At 40.6% G+C, this 21,443-nt stretch overlaps 1 protein-coding gene across 2 annotated transcripts in view; it reads right to left on the bottom strand.

Annotated features, from left to right (window-relative positions):
• The window catches only part of FBXL4 (F-box and leucine rich repeat protein 4), a 78,952-nt gene extending 57,736 nt beyond the window's left edge, over window positions 1–21,216 (bottom strand). Inside the window, exon 1 of one of the 2 annotated variants that reach the window (XM_040239142.1) lies at window positions 21,052–21,216. The gene's annotated coding sequence lies outside the window, so the exon portion shown is untranslated. The remainder of the gene's footprint in view (window positions 1–21,051) is intronic. The other variant, XM_040239141.1, reaches the window with a different exon arrangement.
• Window positions 21,217–21,443: the final 227 nt, after the last annotated feature.

The raw sequence follows: 21,443 nt of genomic DNA, 5'->3' as shown, positions 1-21,443 counted from the left end.
AGAGGTGATTTCAAGCCGCAGGTCCCATTTGGAAGAATCTTCCTAAAGCCAAAATTCAGGGAAATCACCCTATCTGTGAAACCAGGAACATGAAAGCTTAGCTCACTGGCCAGGAAGCCAAAGGATACTTGACATCAACGTGGGCAGTGGGGAGAAAGTCAGCGGAGGGAAGTCAGAACCCTGTTAGGCAAGTACCATGCAGAGTATGGGCCTAGATTCACACTGCCTTCATGGTTGAGAATCACCATACCATCCCCAAGCCAAAAGATCTAAAAAGAAACAGTAGTCCTGAACTGGCAGAGGCAGATAAAGCCTTACAAAAGACGCATCACAGCACAAACTTACAGACCATAGTAGAAAATGAACCACTATGACAGTCAGTAGGCAGACTCACTAAATGGAAGAACATGCACCCTAAGAACAAGACATAACAGAACACTCTGGAGGAGAATTTTGGGGGGAAAGAGTAACAAAAGCATGTATTGAAATAAATAAGGTACTTTTGCAACACATGTTACATATTCTCGTCCTGACAAACCATGAGTCAATGAATCAGATTCATCTCAGGACAGACAACACGGAGTGCTGAAGTATAGGATGGGTTGTAAAGGTGGGGAAAATAATGATTTAGAATATCACCTCTTTATTCAAACATTCCACCCACCACAAGGATAAATCTGTCAAAGAAAAAAATTTACCAATGCACAAATATCAATCAAATCTTTAACACCAAAACCTGAAATGACATAGCTCTTTCTTTTACCACTTATATTTTACTTCAAAATAGGCCCCTAGGTAAATTAAGAAGTATAATTTCCCAAAGAAGTTACTTGGCCCCTCTCTTTCTTGAAAAAAAAAAAAAAAAGAATTAATGAAATAAAATTAAATTGCAAAAGTGAAATTCAGAAAATCCCACTCGATTGACATCTCAGCTAATTTGGGAAGACTGTGGGTGTTTTATTCCTGGAAATCTTCAAGGGAAGGACAGAAACCTATTTGTCAGGGTGGATGGATGGGTTTGACTCTATAATCTTTAGATATCACTTCTCCCTCCACAGTCTATAAGGTGAAGCAATGGAGCTCCTTTTACTTTCTTTATAAAACTGCATTTATCAGAAAGTAATAGTTTTATAAAAGCAAAGAAACATCTGCAAAATAAGATACCATCATTCATGTGAACTTGCACAATCATTCTTGGCAAAAAGATTGAGACAAATTCTATTTGACCTACTGAACCACAAACTTTATAACTGTTTCCCAGCTAGCTTTCACCATCAGCTTATGGGATAATATCAAAAGCAGCAAGACTGTCATGTGGGCAGTATCATTTTTAAGCTGGTGTTAAGCAAAATTTTGCATTGCAGCAACATACATAAAGGTGAGTTATAAATATACATATTATATGTGAGAGTTATAAATACATGTATTATATATATACTATAAATATATGTATGTTCAACAAGCTTCGGTGTAGAAAAGATGCTTTATTTTCTTCACCTATGGATAATAATAATCTACAGGGATTAATTTTCTGTGAGATAAAGCTATACTGACAAAAAGAAGGAAAGGCACTAGAAAACCTAATATATTTATTCTTTTACCAGCCATAATATTTAGAAAAATATAATGCAGCTAACACCTGTTTTTTTTTTTTAAATAAACATGGCATAGAAATAGAAAAGGAAAATGTACAAATCCATTGTTAACATCCTTCATTGATTCTAAACTCCTTCCCAGTCAACTAAGATGACACGTAACAGTATCTGGGGGTGAGGACGAACATATGGAGAAGAAAGGATAGCTCACTCTACTTTTTCCTGGGAAATGAAGCTGAAAAAGGGAATAGAGCCGCAGTTTCAGGACTCATGTGGGCAGCAACAACCAATACACAAGTTCAAATTGTCCATGTACTGTCTGGACTTCTGCCAAGGCATTGAGGCAATTTGTGATAACCAATGAATATCCCAATGGGCAATGAACCAAATGCGAAAGATACAAGAACTCCCCTTTAGGAGGAGAATGGAATTCAAAGACAAAATGATTTCCGCCCCCCAGATGCAAGTAAACAAATATTAGTCTGGTTCACTAAATTTGTCCAAGAGGGTGACTATAATATACACCTTTGGGGAGACATTTTCTTTGCCAGTTCATTCAAAAAACTACATTACTATTAAACACAACATATAAAAACACTATTTTCCATTTAACAAAAATGTCTGAATTAGAAATACAATGATCTTTATTCATTTAATCCAATAACTTGTCAACAATGATTACAAAGTAAGAAATTCCCTACAACACACTGAACGCTTATACTAGCACAATCAAGGAAGACAAAACAGCAGCCATTTTAACCTGCATCAGGGGACTTTCATACTCCTTGGGAAACAACTTGCTTTATGCGACATCATTTTATTATAATACAACTTTATTTTCAACCTCATCTTTCATATTATAAAATGTTTAACAAAGTTAAATAATACAATTACAGAGAAAGCAATAACAGTGGAAAAGAGGAATTAAGAGGTATAGACAAGAGAGAACATATGTTTACTACTGAGATTTGAAGTGAGATGGGGAGTCGATGAGGCGGAGAGAAACAGGATGGCAGGAACTGCAGAGAAGAGGGCAGAGGAACCAGGAGGAAGGAAGAGGGGCTTTTCATGAAATCAACAAAAGGAGGTAACTGTGACGAACGTGAAAGCTTAGGTTCATGGTATAGTGGAAGAACATGGAGAACAAGTTTAAAACTCCACAGCGGATTCTCAACTTACTTTAAAGTGAAAAGATATGGGAAAAGATAAAAAGGCTAGGCAAAAAAGCACAGTCCTACACTGAAGGCAAGTCATAACAATACGTACTTGCAAAATAGCCCACAGAGACATGTCAGTGAAGTGACAGAAAAAAAAACTGAGAGTTTCGGCAGCCTTGCAGGATGTTACCGAAATGTCATAGAGGGCGGAATGTGGTAACAAATCCAGAAAAAAAGCTGAACTTTAAATGCTGTCATTTCTGAATCCTGCTGAAACTGATCAAGAGACACTCCTTTGAGGAAAGGACTTTTCAGGTTGAGTCTAGAAATCCAGACACAGCGGAATGGAGGGAAATATCAGTCAAGAAAAGAAAGGGGTTATATCTGAACTTGGTATAACAGCTGACACTCCCAACCAGTCCTCTTCCCCTGGCCTGCCCTCTGTAGGCTTCCACGCCATCACATGCTCTCCTATCTCCTCCTGCCTTTCTGGTAACTTCTGTGTCCTCCCTCAGACTCCTCTCTCCTCATTCTTTTAAAATATTTAGAGGTTCCATTAAAGGAAGGCTGTCTTTTTAATAACTTCCCACTTAGCTTGGACTAGTCTTCTCCCTGTGTCTTCCACTTCATACACCCACCCTTCCTACAGACCTACCGGAACACCTACCACAGCTCAGCTGCACCTGTACTTTCATACCTCAGCATCTCCAGGTCTCCCACTGAGGCTATGTGGCTCTGAAATTCCCTTACTCTTCCTCTGTTTGACACCCTCTTACTCACCTATAAGGTTCAGACCTTATCCACTACTCACTTTTTCCTTGCTCTTATCTTTCGTGTGCATTTCTTACATGTGTGTGCTCAGTCACGTCCAGCTGTTTATGGCCCCCTGGATTGTATGTAGCCCACCAGGCTCCTCTGTCCATGGAATTTTCCACACAAAAATACAGGAGTTGGTTGCCACCTCCTATTCCCGGGGCGGGGTGGAGAGGGTCTTCCTAACCCCTAGGGATCGAGCCCGTATCTCTTGCATTTCCTGCACTGACAAACGGATTCTTTACCACTGTGCCACCTGGGAAGCCCACCATTTCTTACATGCTGAGATATTTTTTTCTACTATAATAGACTACAAAGTCCTCAAGTTAAAAGAATGTTTCTTAATGAGAACTACATCCTTATGGCTTAGCACATGCCAATATATGCTCAGTAAACATTTATTCATTTTTTTTGAGACCAGCAGAGTAGATGGCAGAAGAGAATTAAATAAGTTTAAAATAGACACAAAAATAAACCAGTGACCCTTCAAGATAAGGCACATGTCGAGAAGGCAGTGGCGCCCCACTCCAGTCCTCTTGCCTGGAAAATCCCATGGAAGGAGAAGCCTGGTAGGCTGCATGCTAAGGGTCAGACACAACTGAGCGACTTCCCTTTCACTTTTCACTTTCATGCATTGGAGAAGGAAATGGCAACCCACTCCAGTGTTCTTGCCTGGAGAATCCCAGGGACTGGGGGAGCCTGGTAGGCTCCCGTCTATGGGGTCACACAGAGTTGGACACGACTGAAGTGACTTAGCAGCAGCAGCAGCAGACCCCCCGCCAAAAAAAGAAGCAAAAAACAATGTTCCATATCTTGATACAGAGAAAAAGAGAAAAACGGATAATAAAAACAGAAACACAATAGGTAAGAATCACATATATAACCTTCCTTGAAGCCATCCAATAAGGACTAGTATATATATATTGAAATTTTACTATTCAAAGAGAATGTAAAAAAGTGGTAACTTCTGTTAATACAAAAGCAGCCTTGAATACATAAAAGAGACCTGACCTTGGCCACAAAGAAACTCTGATTGAAATTAAAGAAAGATTCATGAAAGACATGATTGGAGAGGTAAAAGAAGCTATTTTCTCAAATATGATGATTTTTTTTAACACTCCAAATCTATGTTAAGACCATATGGTGATTACGGAGAACTGGAAAACACTGTGGATGAAAAAGTTCTTTAAAAAGCGAGAGAGAGATAACTTCAGAGTGAAAGAGAAGAGATAAGCCAAAAAGGGCAGTAATATAAGAGTAAGGGTAAAAAAGACAGGTTAATATTTTTCTGCTGTTAGATACACTAGGGAGGAGCAAAGGTCAAGTCTTACAAAAGCATCCCTCTTCCTCCATCATTATTCACAATGAACTACATTGAAAACATACAGCAGTGTCAGTAAGGAGACTATTGCGGGTGGAATATTATGACATTAAGTGCTTCTCTCTTCCTCTATGTAAATTCTTCTCCAGTTGAAACATTTTTACTATGACTATAGGTTTTAATCAACAAGGTCCCAACACAGAATAAACAGGTAGAGTTTAACTGAACCATGTGGATGAACAAAGAAAAGAGAGCCTTCTATCCAGCTTCATGGCTATTTGAAAATCCAGGCAAATAAAGCAAAAAGAAAAGCAACCAGGAAGAAAAACCTGAAGGCCAGGGAAAATACTTGAAAACCAAAGAGAGAAACAAAAATCTTCCAGAAATCAAGGTAGGCCTTGAAAATACAGAAAGTATGGAACACAATGGGATCTTCAGAATTTCTGCTGAGTTAACGCGCAAATGGTGAGGATGAAGCAGGAAATGCCTAACAAGCGAAACTAGGAATAAACTTGTCAGAAAACAAAGGAAGAGGTTCAGAACCACCTTAAACTAGGAACTGACAATGGTTAGTTCTGTACAATGCTTTATTTCTTTTCTTTCTTTCCTAGACTTTAACAAGCAAATCTAAATTTATGAAATATTTCACAAGCAATCTTTCAGTAGCAAGAAAAAGGAATTTAGGAGTCAATGTTAAAAAAAAAAAAAAACCACATAGTGGTAGGATAAGTGAATTGTAATTTTCTGACACAATAGACATGGAAACCCTCTTCCTACCAAAGATACTATTTCACAAGTGACAAATAAGGAAGTTTCTAGTCACACAGGCATGATACTATAAAGTACCTTAGTTACAAATGCCACTAATGCTATCTCTGTTGTACATTTTTCTTAATTATTTATGATGAGTAAGAATAAATCATCTGAGTTGGAAGTAAATTAGAATAACCCGAAACCTTTAACAAACACATGATATACATTTAACTAAAACCTAGAGTATTAAAATTTAAGAATATCTGGTTGCACATAATTTTAATGCATGCACTGAAGAAAGGAAAAAAAAAAAACCTTTCTAGCTCTTAAAACCATAAGGTAAATGTAAATTTATTTTAGCCAAATACTAGTGATACATTTGTACAGAAAAATAAAAAGTATTTTACCTAATAAAAAAATAACTGAATTTAGTTAGCCTTCCTAACAAAAACCCAAGTACAAAACCATAGGTATGTCACTGCTAGCCAATCAGGCTAAAAGAACAATTAATTAAAATGGCATAATACTGTTAAATTAACTTTGGAGTATAATTTACACTCTAAAACATGTACTCCATTTTAAGTGCACAGTTCAATGAGGTTTGACAAAGACATTTAACAATGCAAACCACCACCAGGACCAAGATACACTGGTTGGCCAAAAAACTAGTTTGCGTCTTCCCATAAGATGTTACAGAAAAACCCCAATTTTTTGACCAACCCAATAAAAAATTTCTCTTCTCCCAATCACCCATCTGGGTTGGAGGAAGCACAAGCTGGAATCAAGATTGCCAGGAGAAATATCAATAACCTCAGATATGCAAATGACAACATGCTTATGGCAGAAAGTGAAAAAGAACTAAAGAGCCTCTTGATGAAAGTAAAAGAGGAGAGTGAAAAAGTTGGCTGAAGGCTCAACATTCAGAAAACTAAGATCGTGGCATCCGGTCCCATCACATGGCAAATAAGACGGGAAAACAGTGGAAACAGTGGCTGACTTTATTTTTCTGGGCTCCAAAATCACTGCAGATGGTGACTGCAGCCATGAAATTAAAAGACACTTACTCCTTAGAAGGAAAGTTATGACCAACCTAGACAGGATATTAAAAAGCAGAGACATTACTTTGCCAACAAAGGTCCGTCTAGTCAAGGCTATGGCTTTTCCAGTGGTCATGTATGGATGTGAGAGTTGGACTATAAAGAAAGCTGAGTGCAGAAGAATTGATGCTTTTGAACTATGGTGTTGGAGAAGACTCTTGAGAGTCCCTTGGACTGCAAGGAGATCCAACCAGTCCATCCTAAAGGAGATCAGTCCTGGGTGTTCATTGGAAGGACTGATGTTGAAGCTGAAACTTCAATACTTTGGCCACCTGATGTGAAGAGCTGACTCACTGGAAAAGACCCTGATGCTGGGAAAGATTGAGGGCAGGAGGAGAAGGGGATGACAGAGGATAAGATGGTTGGATGGCATCACTGACTTAATGGACATGGGTTTGGGTGGACTCCAGGAGTTGGTGATGGGCAAGGAGGCCTGGCATGCTGCGGTTCATGGGGTCGCAAAGAGTCAGACACAACTGAGCAACTGAACCGAACTGAATCACCCATCTACTCCCTGTGCCAGGAAAAAAAAAAACATACTGCTTGTTGTCACTATAAACTAGACTACCTTTTCTTCTAGTTACATAAAGTGAAATATGTCTGTACTTTTGTGTCTAATTTATTTTGCTCAGCATAACTGAGATTTATCCCTCGTTATGTTTATCAGTCGTTTGTTCCTTTATTGCTGAATCATCTCTATAAGCAGACATATTCATTCACCTGCTGATAGACATTTGGGTTATTTCTAGAACCAAACTGTTTACAAAATGAGTGTAACATTTTACATTCCCACCAACAATGTATGAGAGTTCTAGTTGCTCCAAATCTTCACCAACAGTTATTATTGTCAATCTTTAGCCATTCCAGTGGGTGGGTTATGATACCTTATGGTTTTAGTTTGCATTTCTCAATTGACTAGTAATGATGTGTCCTTATTTTCATGTCCTTATTTGCCACATGCATTTTTTAATTGTCTTTTTATTACTCTTTTTTTGTTTGTTTTCTTATTGAGTTATAAGAGTTCTTTATACATTCTAGATACAATCTTTTCTAGATATATGTTTCACAAATAGCTTCTTCCAGGCTCTCCCTATTTGTGCTTGCTTTTTCATCTACTTGATAATAGATTTATCTTTAGAAAATAGCTACTCTTTAGAAAAGTTTTCAATTTTTAAGTCCAATTTATCATTTGTTTTTCTTTTATGACATACTTTTGTGTGTCCTGGCAAATGTTTTACTCAGGAGCAGTTTCAAAAGAATCAACCCTAAGACAGATAGTGTTTAATATCTTAAATCTGAGAACAGTTACAGATTAATCAATTCTAAGATGATATCAAACTGGATGCTACAAACACTTCTGGTGGGAATACGAAATGGTACAGCCACTTTGGTTAAGTCTGAAAGTTTATAAAATTATATACCCTTACCAAACCATCTAGCATTCCACTCCTAGGATATCTACTCAAATGTATTAAAACTATCAGTTCAGTTATTCAAACAAAAACCTGTACACAAATGTTTAGAGCAGATTTATTTATTCTCATTCCAATCTGGAGATGTCCAAGATGTCCTTCAACAGGCAAACGGATAAACAATGGTACACCTATTCAGTGAAATCCTATTCAGTAATAACAAAGAATGAGTTACTGACTCAGGTAACAGCAAAGATGACTTAAAATGCATTTTGTAAGTGAAAGAAGACACACACAAAGGCTACACAATTGTTTAATTTCATGTATATGATACTATAGAAAAGGTAAAATTATAGGGAAGGAAAGCAGATCAGTGTTTACTGGGGAGTTAGGGAAGAAGACAGGATTGAGTCTGATGACTACAAAGGGGCCACACAAAGGAATTCTTATGGCAATGAAACTGTTCTGTATGCTTTTATTTTCAGTCTTCGCTGTGGACCAAGACAGGTTAGAGGTCTGGTATCCCAGAATTTATGGGCATCCTAACTTATTAGTCAGTTTTTGACCAGCACACCCTGAAAAATATCTACTAGTTGACATGTTCTGCCCATTCATTATGCTCAGGGCAAAGCCTGATCTCAGAGCCCCAGCCAACTCACCTGGCCATAGACACCCACCCTAAAGACCAAAAAGCAACTTGGGCAATTAGAGCAACTGGTCTCCAACAACAGTTAATGCAAAAAATAGGAGAAGCGTTTTAAAATAATAACTATTATCTTTAGTGTGGATTAACATGGCATAGGCTCCATAAAATAAGTATAAGCTAATTTAAATTTTTTTTTAATTTTTAGAAATTAAAATCATTGTAGTCAAAATAAATTGAAGATTTAAATGAAAACATAGGAACACAGATGCAAGAAACCCAACATCTATATGAAGTGAATTCAAGAAGAGATTGAAACTGATGAAAGTTCAAAAAAATGCTAAAAGATAATGGAACATTTTAGAAATTACAAAGGAAAAAGAACTGACTCAAAGTTTTATTCACATAGAAAAACAAACAACAAGCCAGAAACTATTTCTGGACATGCAAGTATTCCTCCCATAACTCATCTTAAAAACATTACTCAAGAAAGTATTCCAGTCAAAAAACAAATGAATTAAATAAATTTTAAAAGAGGAAGGCACAATACTCAAGTGACCAGTGACCTATAGTTAAATTTAAATCACTAGATGCAGTAGTAGTAAAGTTGAAAAGGATGGTTAGGGAAAAATAGAAGTGATATAAAAGGAAATCAAATCAATAGAACCAAGAACGTGGGGAAGGCAAAGAGTCAAGGTCTTGCCTCATTAAATGGAGGAATAAAAGCAAAAGAAAGTCAGTTCTACATCATTTTAGAATTTCCAAACTTTCATGGCAGAAAAAGAGAAAAGTAAATACGAATAGGTTAAATTTTCCTGTGAAAAAGTAAGTCCTTTTGCACAAGGGATCCTTGTAATGGAGTGATTCTACATTTTGACTACGGTGGTGGTGGCAAGATCTACATAAAATGTCAGAGAACACACACACAAAGGTATGTAAAACAGGAAATCTGAGTAAAGTGTGTAGATTGGGTCAATGTCAATTTCCCAGGTGTACTATAGTGTTATAGTCACGCAAGATGTTGCCACAGGAAGAAACTGGGTGAAGTATACATAAGATATTCCTTTATTCTTTCTTTCAATTGCATGTGAACCTATAATTAGCTTTTATAAAAAGTTTTTTAACAATACAAAATAAATAATAAACACAACCTTTCAGGTTGGGAGGGCGAAGGTTGGAAGGAAAAATAAAAGTCTGACTAAATGATGCTTGATATTTATAAGAGAGTAAAGCAAAATGATGTAAGTAACTGAAAGAAACATATGAGCAATAAAAATCTATCCAATACACACAAAGCTGACAGAGATGGCAACAGTAATATCAGAAATCATCAAACAGAGCAAAAAATATTTTATATTTTGTAAGATTGAAATCCACTAAGAACAAACACCTACAAAGATGAATCCAATCAAATTCATAGTCACGGTAAGAGACTAATATATTCTGCTTACTGATTTTATCAGTTTTGAGAAAACAGTAAATAGTGATATGGTACAAGGAATGTATCAAGCCAAAAAACAGGGAAATGACAGCTTATCAAAAATATTTTGGGAAAATGCCTAAACACTTAGAAAAGCAAATTTAAAATACAGTTTATCCTTGAACAATGCAGGGGTTAGGAGCACCAGCCTTCCATGCAGCTGAAAACCCATGTATAACTTACAACTGGCCATGTATATACACAGTTCCTCCTTATCCACAATTTTGTATCCCTAGGTTCATTCAACAGTGACTTGTTTAGTACTGAGCATTTATTACTAAAAAAAATCCACATGTACATGGATTCCTGCAAGTCAAACCCATGTTATTCAAGGGTTAACTGTATTATCCAAGCAACTAGTTTTTAAAATTTAAATAAGTAACACAAAATATCCAGTCAGAGAATATGTACAAAGAGCATTTTAATAACCTTGGGATAGAAACTCAGGATGCCATAAAGGAAGAGAATACAGAACTGACAACATTCATATTAAAACTTTCTAGATGATTAGATAACATCACCAACTCAATAGACATGAGTTTGAGCAAACTCTGGAAGGCAGAGAAGGACAGAAGAGCCTGGTGTGCTGCAGTCCATGTGGTCGCAGAGTCAGGCACGACTTAGTGACTGAACAACAAAAACAATATGGCAAAAGCTCCCAGAAAAAGCATGTAAAGAATAAACTATGAAAAAAATACTAGCAATGGTGTACCAAGTCACTGATAGCCATGACATATAAAGAGCTATTACAAATTAACATGAAAAAGAGGAACATCAACAGAAAATTAAGCAAAGAATATGAATAGGCAAGTAGATATTCAACTCTATCAATAAGCAAACAAATGCAAAATTAAAACAGCAAAAGTACCTTTCATCCATAAAATCATAAAATGTAAAAAAATGATATCATTTTAGCAGTGATTGTTTCAAAACAATTCTTCACAGGTCTCTCCCATTTCTGCACATCTCATAAGCAGGGGCACTGATAATCTCTGTTCCAGACTATCCTTTCAAAGGTTCTTTATACAGTGAACATTGTTGGCAGATAAAGAGAAGTCTCCCTCTGGAGTAGAAGGCAGATTTTTTTTTATTACCCAGCATAATAAAGATAATGTCTCTCTCTAGGGTAAAGGTTAGGCAGACTTGCTTGCAGCCTATTATGAACAGTCAGGTTCCCTAAACTCAGGGTTTCACTCCTATAATGTAATCTACTGCATATGCTTGAACTACCTGGCCCCCATCACATCACCCTGTGGAAATCAGGGATAAAGGAAGTAACAGAAGAAAAGAATGGTAGAAGGACATGTGCTCACCTCCTCCTGGGAAAGCACTGAACCACAACTAACTGCTGAACAACTAGCAACAGAAAGATGCTGAAACTGACAAAAAAAAGATACCCCACATTAAAAGACAAAGAAAAAGAGTCAATGAGACCGCAGAAGGGGTACAATTAGGATAAAATCAAATCCCATACCTGCCAGGTGGGTGGCCCACAAACTGGAGAACAATTAAACCACAGAAGCTCTCCCACTATTGTGAAGGTTCTGAGCCCCACATCAGGATTCCCAGCCTGCAGGTAAAGCAAAGGGACTAGGAATCCCCAAGGAATCTGACTTTGAAGGCCAGTGGGATTCGACTGCAGGACTTCCATGGAACTGGGGGAAACACAGACTCCACTCTTGGAGGGTACACACAAAATCTTGTGCACAGCAGGACACAGTGGGAAGGAGCTGTGACCCCACATGAGACTGAACCAAGCCTACCTATAGTGTTGGAGGGTCTCTGCAGAGGTGTGGGGTGGCAGTGGTTCACCTCAAGGACAAGGGGACTGGCAGCAGCAGTTCTAGGAAGTACCAACTGGTGTGAGCTCTCGTGGAGGCCACCATAGGCTGGACCATAAAGTCTGTAGGCTCCAGGGCTGGGTCCCGAGGCCAAACAACTAATAGAGAGGGATCACAGCCCCACCCAGCAGCAGACAAGCAGATTAAAGTTTTACTGAGAGGAGCTACTCCAAGTCCGAGGTCAGGGGCAGAAGCCAGGAGGACCCCATGCCCGAGGGGGGGTGGCCAAGAGGAGTTACCCCACATCCGAGGTCAGGGGCAGCGGCCGAGAGTGCCAGGCTGCAACGGCGCAGGAACGGCCGAGAGGAGCTACCCCGCGTCCGAGGTCAGGGGTGGCGGTCGGGAGGAGCTACGCCAGTCCAAGGAGTGGTGGCTGGGCTGCAGGGGCGCAGGAGGGCCTAGAGGAGCTATTCCATGTTCAAGGTCAGGAGGGGTGCAGTGAGGAGATACCCCTCGTCCAAGGTAAGGAGCAGCGGCTGCGCTTTGCTGGGGCAGCCGTGAAGAGATACCCCACGCCCAAGGTAAGAGAAACCCAAGTGAGATGGCAGGTGTTGCAAGAGGGCATCAGAGGGCAGACACACTGAAACCATAATCACAGAAAACTAGTCAATCTAATCACACTAGGACCACAGCCTTGTCTAACTCAATGAAACCAAGCCATGCCCGTGGGGCCACCCAAGAGGGGCGAGTCATGGTGGAGAGGTCTGACAGAATGTGGTCCACTGGAGAAGGGAATGGCAAGCCACTTCAGTATTCCTGCCTTGAGAACCCCATGAACAGTATGAAAAGGCAAAATTATAGGATACCAAAAGAGGAACTCCCCAGGTCAGTAGGTGCCCAATATGCTACTGGAGGTCAGTGGAGAAATAACTCCAGAAAGAATGAAGGGATAGAGCCAAAGCAAAAACAATACCCAGTTGAGGATGTGACTGGTGACAGAAGCAAGGTCCGATGCCGTAAAGAGCAATATTGCATAGGAACCTGGAATGTCAGGTCCATGAATCAAGGCAAATTGGAAGTGGTCAAACAGGAGATACCAAGAGTGAACGTCGACATTCTAGGAATCAGTGAACTAAAATGGACTGGAATGGGTGAATTTAACCCAGATGACCATTATATCTACTACTGCAGGCAGGAATCCCTTAGAAGAAATGGAGTAGCCATCGTGATCAACAAAAGAGCCCGAAATGCAGTATGTGGATGCAATCTCAAAAACGACAGAATGATCTCTGTTTGTTTCCAAGACAAACCATTCAATATCACAGTAATCCAAGTCTATGCCCCAATCAGTAACGCTGAAGAAGCTGAAGTTGAACAGTTCTATGAAGACCTACAAGACCTTTTAGAACTAACACCCAAAAAAGATGTCCTTTTCATTATAGGAGACTGGAATGCAAAAGTAGGAAGTCAAGAAACACCTGGAGTAACAGGCAAATTTGGCCTTGGAATACGGAATGAAGCAGGGCAAAGAGAGTTCTGCCAAGAAAATGCGCTGGTCATAGCAAACACCCTCTTCCAACAACACCAGAGAAGACTCTACCCATGGACATCACCATACGGTCAACACCGAAATCAGATTGATTACATTCTTTGCAGCCAAAGATGGAGAAGCTCTATACAGTCAACAAAACAAGACCAGGAGTTGACTGTGGCTCAGATCATGAACTCCTTATTACCAAATTCAGACTTAAATTGAAGAAAGTAGGGAAAACTGTTAGACCATTCAGGTAGGACCTAAATCAAATCCCTTATGATTATACAGTAGAACTGAGAAATAGATTTAAGGGACTAGATCTGATAGATAGAGGGCCTGATAAACTATGGATGGAGGCTCATGACATTGTACAGGAGACAGGGATCAAGACCATTCCCATGGAAAAGAAATGCAAAAAAGCAAAATGGCTGTCTGAGGAGGCCTTACAAATAGCTGTGAAAAGAAGAGACGCAAAAAGCAAAGGAAAAAAGGAAAGATATAAGCATCTGAATGCAGTGTTCCAAAGAATAGCAAGAGGAGATAAGAAAGCCTTCCTCAGCGATCAATGCAAAGAAATAGTGGAAAAAATCAGAATGGGAAAGACTAGAGATCTCTTCAAGAAAATTAGAGATACCAAGGGAACATTTCATGCAAAGATGGGCTCAATAAAGGACAGAAATGGTCTGGACCTAACAGAAGCAGAAGGTATTAAGAAGAGGTGGCAAGAATACACAGAACTGTACAAAAAAAGATCTTCACGACCAAGATAATCACAGTGGTGTGAGCACTCACCTACAGCCAGACATCCTGGAGTGTGAAGTCAAGTGGGCCTTAGAAAGCATCACTACGAACAAAACTAGTGGAGGTGATGGAATTCCAGTGGAGCTATTTCAAATCCTGGAAGATGATGCTGTGAAAGTGCTGCACTCAATATGCCAGCAAATTTGGAAAACTCAGCAATGGCCACAGAACTGGAAAAGGTCAGTTTTCATTCCAATCCCAAAGAAAAGCAATGCCAAAGAATGCTCAAACTACTGTACAATTGCACTCATCTCACACCCTAGTAAAGTAATGCTCAAAATTCTCCAAGCCAAGCTTCAGCAATACATGAACCGTGAACTTCCAGATGTTCAAGCTGGTTTTAGAAAAGGCAGACGAACCAGAGATCAAATTGCCAATATCTGCTAGATCATGGAAAAAGCAAGAGAGTTCTAGAAAAACATCTATTTCTGCTTAATTGACTATGCCAAAGCCTTTGACTGTGTGGATCACAAGAAACTGTGGAAAATCCTGAAAGAGATGGGAATACCAGACCACCTGACCTGCCTCTTGAGAAACCTGTATGCAGGTCAGGAGGCAACAGTTAGAACTGGACATGGAACAACAGACTGGTTCCAAATAGGAAAAGGAGTACATCAAGGCTATATATTGTCAGCCTGCTTATTTAACTTCTACGAAGAGTACATCATGAGAAACGCTGGGCTGGAAGAAGCACAAGCTGGAATCAAGATTGCCGGGAGAAATACCAATAACCTCAGATATGCAGATGACACCACCCTTAGGGCAGAAAGTGAAGAGGAACTAAAAAGCAACTTGATGAAAGTGAAAGAGGAGAGTGGAAAAGTTGGCTTAAAGCTCAACATTCAGAAAACGAAGATCATGGCATCTGGTCCCATCACTTCATGGGAAATAGACGGGGAAACAGTGGAAACAGTGTCAGACTTTATTTTGGGGGGCTCCAAAATCACTGCAGATGGTGACTGCAGCCATGAAATTAAAAGATGCTTACTCCTTGGAGGAAAAGTTATGACCAACCTAGACAGCATGTTGAAAAGCAGAGACATTACTTTGCCAACAAAGGTCCGTCTAGTCAAGGCTATGGTTTTTCCAGTGGTCATGTATGGATGTGAGAGTTGGACTGTGAAGAAAGCTGAGCGCCGAAGAATTGATGCTTTTAAACTGTGATGTTGGAGAAGAGTCTTGAGAGTTCCTTGGACTGCAAGGAGATCCAACCAGTCCATTCTGAAGGAGATCAGTCCTGGAATTTCTTTGGAAGGAATGATGCTAAAGCTGAAACTCCAATACTTTGGCCACCTCATGCAAAGAATTGACTCACTGGAAAAGACCCTGATGCTGGGAGGGATTGGGAGCAGAGGTGAAGGGGATGACAGAGGATGAGATGGCTGGATGGCATCACTGACTCTATGGACATGAGTCTGAGTGAACTCCGGGAGTTGGTGACAGACAGGGAGGCCTGGCGCGCTACAATTCATGGGGTCGCAAAGAGTTGGCCACGACTCAGCGACTGAACTGAACTGAGCAAGGCCCTAACCACCAGAGCAAGAACTGGTTCTTCTCACTGCCAGTCCTCATCAGGAAGCTTGCACAACCCTTTTAGATAGCCTCATGAGGCTTAGTATCATCAAACAGACAACCCAATAAAAAAATAGGTAAAAGCTCTAAACAGACATTTCTCCAAAGTAGACACACAGGTGGCCTAAAGGCACATGAAAAAATATTCAGCATCACTAATTATTAGAGAAATGCAAATCAAAACTGCATTGAGTTATCACCTCACACCAGTCAAAATGGTCATCATCAAAAAATCCACAAACAATAAATGCTGGAGAGGGTATGGAGAAAAGGGGACCCTCCTACACTGTTGTTGGGAAGTAAATTGGTACTGCCACTATGGAGAACAGTATGGAGGTTCCTCAAAAATCTAAAAATAAAGCTAGTATATCACCCCAGAATCCCACTCCTGGGCATATGAAAGTGAAGTGGAAGTGCTGGTCGCTTCAGTCATGTCCAAGTCTTTGTGACCCCATGGACTGAAGCCCACCAGATTCCTCTGTCCATGGGATTCTCCAGGCAAGAATACTCAAATGGGTTGCCATTCCCTTCTCCAAGGCATCTTCCCAACCCAGGCATAGCACCCACATCCCCTGCACTGCAGGCAGACTCTTTACCATCTGAGCCACCAGGGAAATTATATATCCAGAGAAAAACATGGTCTGAAAGGATACACGCACCTCAACGTTTACTGCAGTACTGTGTACGATAGCCAAGACATGGAAGGAACCTAAATGTCCATTGACAGAGGAATGGATAAAGACGTGGTAAATATATACAGTGGAATATTACTCAGCCATTAAAAATAAAGAAATAATGCCATTTGCAGCATCATGGATGGACCTAGAGATTGTGAAGTCAGAGAAGGAAAAATATCACAGGACATTTTTTATATGCAAAATATAAAAAGAATTATTTGTTGTCATTTAGTCACTGAGTTGTGTCTGACTCTTTTGAAACCCTATGGACTGGGACCCCATGGACCATAGCCCTCCAGGCTCCTCTGTCCACGGGATTTCCCAGGCAAGAATACTGGAGTGGGCTGCCATGCCCTTCTCCAGGGGATCTTCTGTACCCAGGGATCAAACCCAGATCTCCTACATTGCACGCAGATTCTGTACCACTAAGCCACCAGGGAAGCCTCAAAAAACACACAAATGAACTTATTTACAAAACAGATACAGACTCACAGACTTAGAGAATGAATTTATGGTTGCTGGGGGAAGGGAGAGTTAGGGAGTTTGGGACTGACATGTACATAGTGCTATATTTAAAATGGATAACCAACAAAGACTTTAGCAACTAAAAAACAATAAGAACTGTATAGCACAGGAAATTCTCTCAATGTTATGTGGCAGCCTGGATGGAAGAGGAGTTTAGGGGAGAATGGATACATGTATATGAATGGCTGAGTTCCTTTGCTGTTCATCTGAAACTACAACAAAATTATTAATCTGCTATACTCCAATATAAAATAAAAAGTTAAAATAATTATCTAAACTTTCTAAAGTTAGATAAAATTATCTAAACTTATCTAATTTAAATAATTATTAGTTTAAATAATCTCTGGCTACTGTTATTGCTGGCTCCTGTCTTCTACCAGCATCCATGAAACTGTGAGCTTACAAATAGGGTAAAATTCAATCTTGACAATTCCTGGCAATGATACAGCAACAGCAGGCAACATTTTCAGAAACTGTGTAGACTGACTCTGACAACAACCTTTTGAAGAGAAATATGGAACGATCTATCATAATTTAAAACATATGTAACTTTTTATTTTTTAAAAAAGGTATATAACTTTTGACCCAGCAATACCGTGTATAAGCATTCACACCAAGGAACTAAATAAATGTGCAAATATATACACACAGTAGGAATCCCTGAGGCTTTGTTTCTAACAGAAAGAAATTCAGAATAGCCCAAATATCACCAGGGGATTGGTTAAATAAATTTTAGGTTATTCCTACAATGAAATATCAAAAAGACTTTTAAAAGATAATGTTATATGCACCGACATAGAAAGATATTCATCAATTATTACTAACTGGAAGTTACTTAACATTATATATAGTATACTGCTAGTTATGAAACGCATATAGACTTACACACATGTATTTTTAATGTCTGGAAGGAAAAGAGAACAAATGATTAAAAGTGACGACCTCTGGGGAATGGGGTTACTAGAGAGGTGGACACACAACATTTTTACTTCCTCCTTTGGCTATTTCTGTATTACTTTTCTAAAAGAATGTATGCATTTATTTTATGATCTAATAACATTTCTAAGTATCTATTATAACAACACTTGAAAATTCATTATATTTAAGTTGTTCAATCATAAAACACAAATGGACATGGGGCAGTCCCAGGGATCATGTCTACAGGCATTTACCCTTTTGAGTGAGTAAAAGTCGCTGGGTTACATCCAACTCTTTGGGACTCTATGGTCCATGGAATTCTCCAGGCCAAAACACTGGAGATGGTCGCCTTTCCCTTCTCCAGGGAATCTTCAGATCTTCCCAACCCAGGGATTGAACTGATGTTTCCCGCATTACAGGCACATTCTTTACCAGCTAAGCCATAAGAGAAGCCCCAAAATACTGAAGTGGGTAGCTTATCCCTTCTCCAGTGGCTCTTTCTGACCCAGGAATTGAACTGGGGTCTCCTGCATCGCAGGTAGATTCTTTACCAACTGAGTTATCAATCTCCAGCATTGCAGGTGGACTTTTTACCAACTGAGCTATCAGGGAAGCCCAATTTATCCCTTAGAGCTACTGAAACCAGCTACAGAACATCCTGAGTCCTAACTGAAGAGGAGAGACACACTCACTAGTACACAATGCAAAGTCAAAAGACACCCAGATTTTGAATCAAGCTGCTTTTCTAGGTATAATTCTGAGGAGCAACTCTAACAGGGCAAGTTCTAACTTAGCAAGAGAAGGGATTTATTTAACAATGGTTAAAATTCAACTGACCATGAGAAAGGCAAGCTAAAAAATAATTTCAAAGGGCAAGACACTTTAAGGAAGGGGTGGGGTAGAGAGGAAGGGGTAAAAAGGGAGTCAAGTTACCCTCTCTAAATGGGTTCATTTCAAAAATATTTAGAGATGTCTATAATATGCCAGGCACTGTTTGAAGCACTAGGCATTAAAACACATTATAAAACTAAAGTAATAAGAGCAGCATGGTATCAGCACAGGAAGCCAGAGATTGCTAAACATTAATTCAGTAAAAGTTTCAAGAATATACTAGAATTAGGGCCTCAGATAAAAACAGTATGTGCTATCAGTAGGGGAAAACGCAATTCTACAATTGCTGGTGGGGACAATGGCTAACAACTACAAGAGAAAAAGGGGTGCTTTATTTCCTTGCTTATATTAAATATAATTGAGGTAAAGACTTAAATATGAAGAATGCTTGGTTGCTAAGTCATGTCCAACTCTTTGCAACCTCATGGATTAGCCTACCAGGCTTCTCTTTCCATGGGATTTTCCAGGCAAGAATACTGGAGCGGGTTGCCATTTCCTTCTCCAAGGGATCCTCCCATTCCAGGGATCAAACCTGCATCCCTGGCATCTCCTGCGTTGGCAGGCAGATACTTTACCACTGAGCCACCTGGGAAGCCCAAATATGAAGAATAAGACTATTAAAAGTACTAGAAGAAAATAAAGGAGTATATTTATATACAATTCATGTGGCAAAACACCATTCTTAAGAGGATACCAGAGTTAGACCCATGAAGTTAAAACTGATTACGTTCATCACAGCTAAAGTTAAAGAGGATGCGGCAATGAAACTAACACAGTAAAGAAATAAAAGGGAGTTTTCTCTTTACTTGCCATGGTTAGAAGTAAAAGGTAAATAGCAACATTTTAAGATGCCTTGTACCCAGGACTAGATCATGGGTGCTGGTAAAAAAGGATAAAACTATCTTACACTGATTTGACCTCTCTGATTTTTACGTCCACAATAAAAGGGAAGAGTATGGAAATGCAGGGCCCAGAAAAAGCAAATTTGGGGGGAGTAGTAAAAAGGGAGCAAGAGGGAAGAAAAGAAATGGTACTCTGACAGGAAGTGCGGAAAGAAGGATCCAATTCAATGAACAAGTAAGAGTGTCTACTATGGGGTGATGCACAGTACCACTAGAAAGATGAAATGTAACTGTCCCTTTCCCCCAAGAGCTTAGTATCTAATAAAGTACTAGAGAAGCCTTGGTGTCTCAGGAAAATCTCCCTCTACTCAGCCAACAGGTACGATATGTAATACAGGACAACACAAGCATGAAGTGAGCTTTAAGGGGGGGGGGGGGGAATGTACTTATATTCTTAACTTAAGACACCAAAGATTGCATGCCAAGAAACAGTAAAGGCAGCCTGTGTCCTCTAACACATCAAAGCAAGCAAGATTCCCGCACTTAGGGAGTCCTCCAGGGCATAAAGCCAGACGCCCCCTCAACTACCTGATCACAGGTTTATAGCATCTTGACTTTCTAATTACTTGTATATTTTAACTAGTGACTACATGAGAGGCTTTGTGGCAACGAGTATTTGGGAAACCATCAAGGAAGTCCAAAACCGCTCCCACTGCAAACAGGCTGACAAGGAGGCCAAGTGAATGTTCACCATCTCACTGCATTCTAATGATAGCTCTAAACACAGAAACAGGGCTGCTGCCGGGCATCTCGTGGCAGTCCTGAATTAAGATACGGGCCTGACTACGCGAAAACCATCGGGTGCCAAAGAGAAATCAAAGCAGCACGCTCAGGAGCAACAAGTACACAGGCCGGGGGGTGGCCAACTCGGGGTTGCAGGGTCAGCGCTACCTGCCAACCCCACAGTGTAAACAACCCTGCGCCGCCCGCATTGGGCGACGCCTCACGCCTAGCAGATAGTCGAGCAGAGAAGCGGCGCCGGAGGCAAGTTAGATGCCTGCAGGGTCCCCAGCAAGCCCAGCAAACGCAAGCTGGCGGCGGGGGAGCGGAAAGCCGGAGCGGGGACCTCTGTCGGGCGCCCCGGCTACCCAAAGAGCGGCTCCGCCCGGGCCCGGCCCAGCCCCAGCGTCGAAAGAAGACGGAGACCCCCAGGAGGGAGAAGTAAAGGAAGGGCCGTACCCTGTAGGGTCCGGGAGAGGCGCGCGCCGTGGGCTTCACCAGCGACCAGACGGCGCGGGAAGGCCGGGGCGCGGGGGCGGCTCCCAGGCTCCCGCGCTGCGGCGAGACCGCGGCGAGCCCGGCCCAGGGCGACCCGGAAGGAAGACGCTCGGGCCGCGCTGAGGGGCGGAGCCAGGGACGGGGCGGGGCCACGTCGGCGTCTGGACCGCCCCCTCCCAGGCCGAGGGGAGGAGCTTCCTACTGCAGTCGTGGCCTGAGTGGTACCCTACGAATTGCCAGTTTCTCCTGAAGGGGCAGTGGTTGCACATGTGCTGTGGAAATAATCTCTTCCTCTAATCGGCCTGCCATCAGTAATGTAGTAGAACTAGGGCTTCTTCAGTCTGGAGTTGTTG

This window comes from Oryx dammah, unplaced genomic scaffold (assembly GCF_014754425.2).
Source record: "Oryx dammah isolate SB20612 unplaced genomic scaffold, SCBI_Odam_1.1 HiC_scaffold_4, whole genome shotgun sequence".
NCBI classification, from domain to species: domain Eukaryota; kingdom Metazoa; phylum Chordata; class Mammalia; order Artiodactyla; family Bovidae; genus Oryx; species Oryx dammah.
The sequence above is the reverse complement of the archived record's forward strand: the minus strand, read 5'-3'. Positions and strand labels throughout refer to the sequence as shown.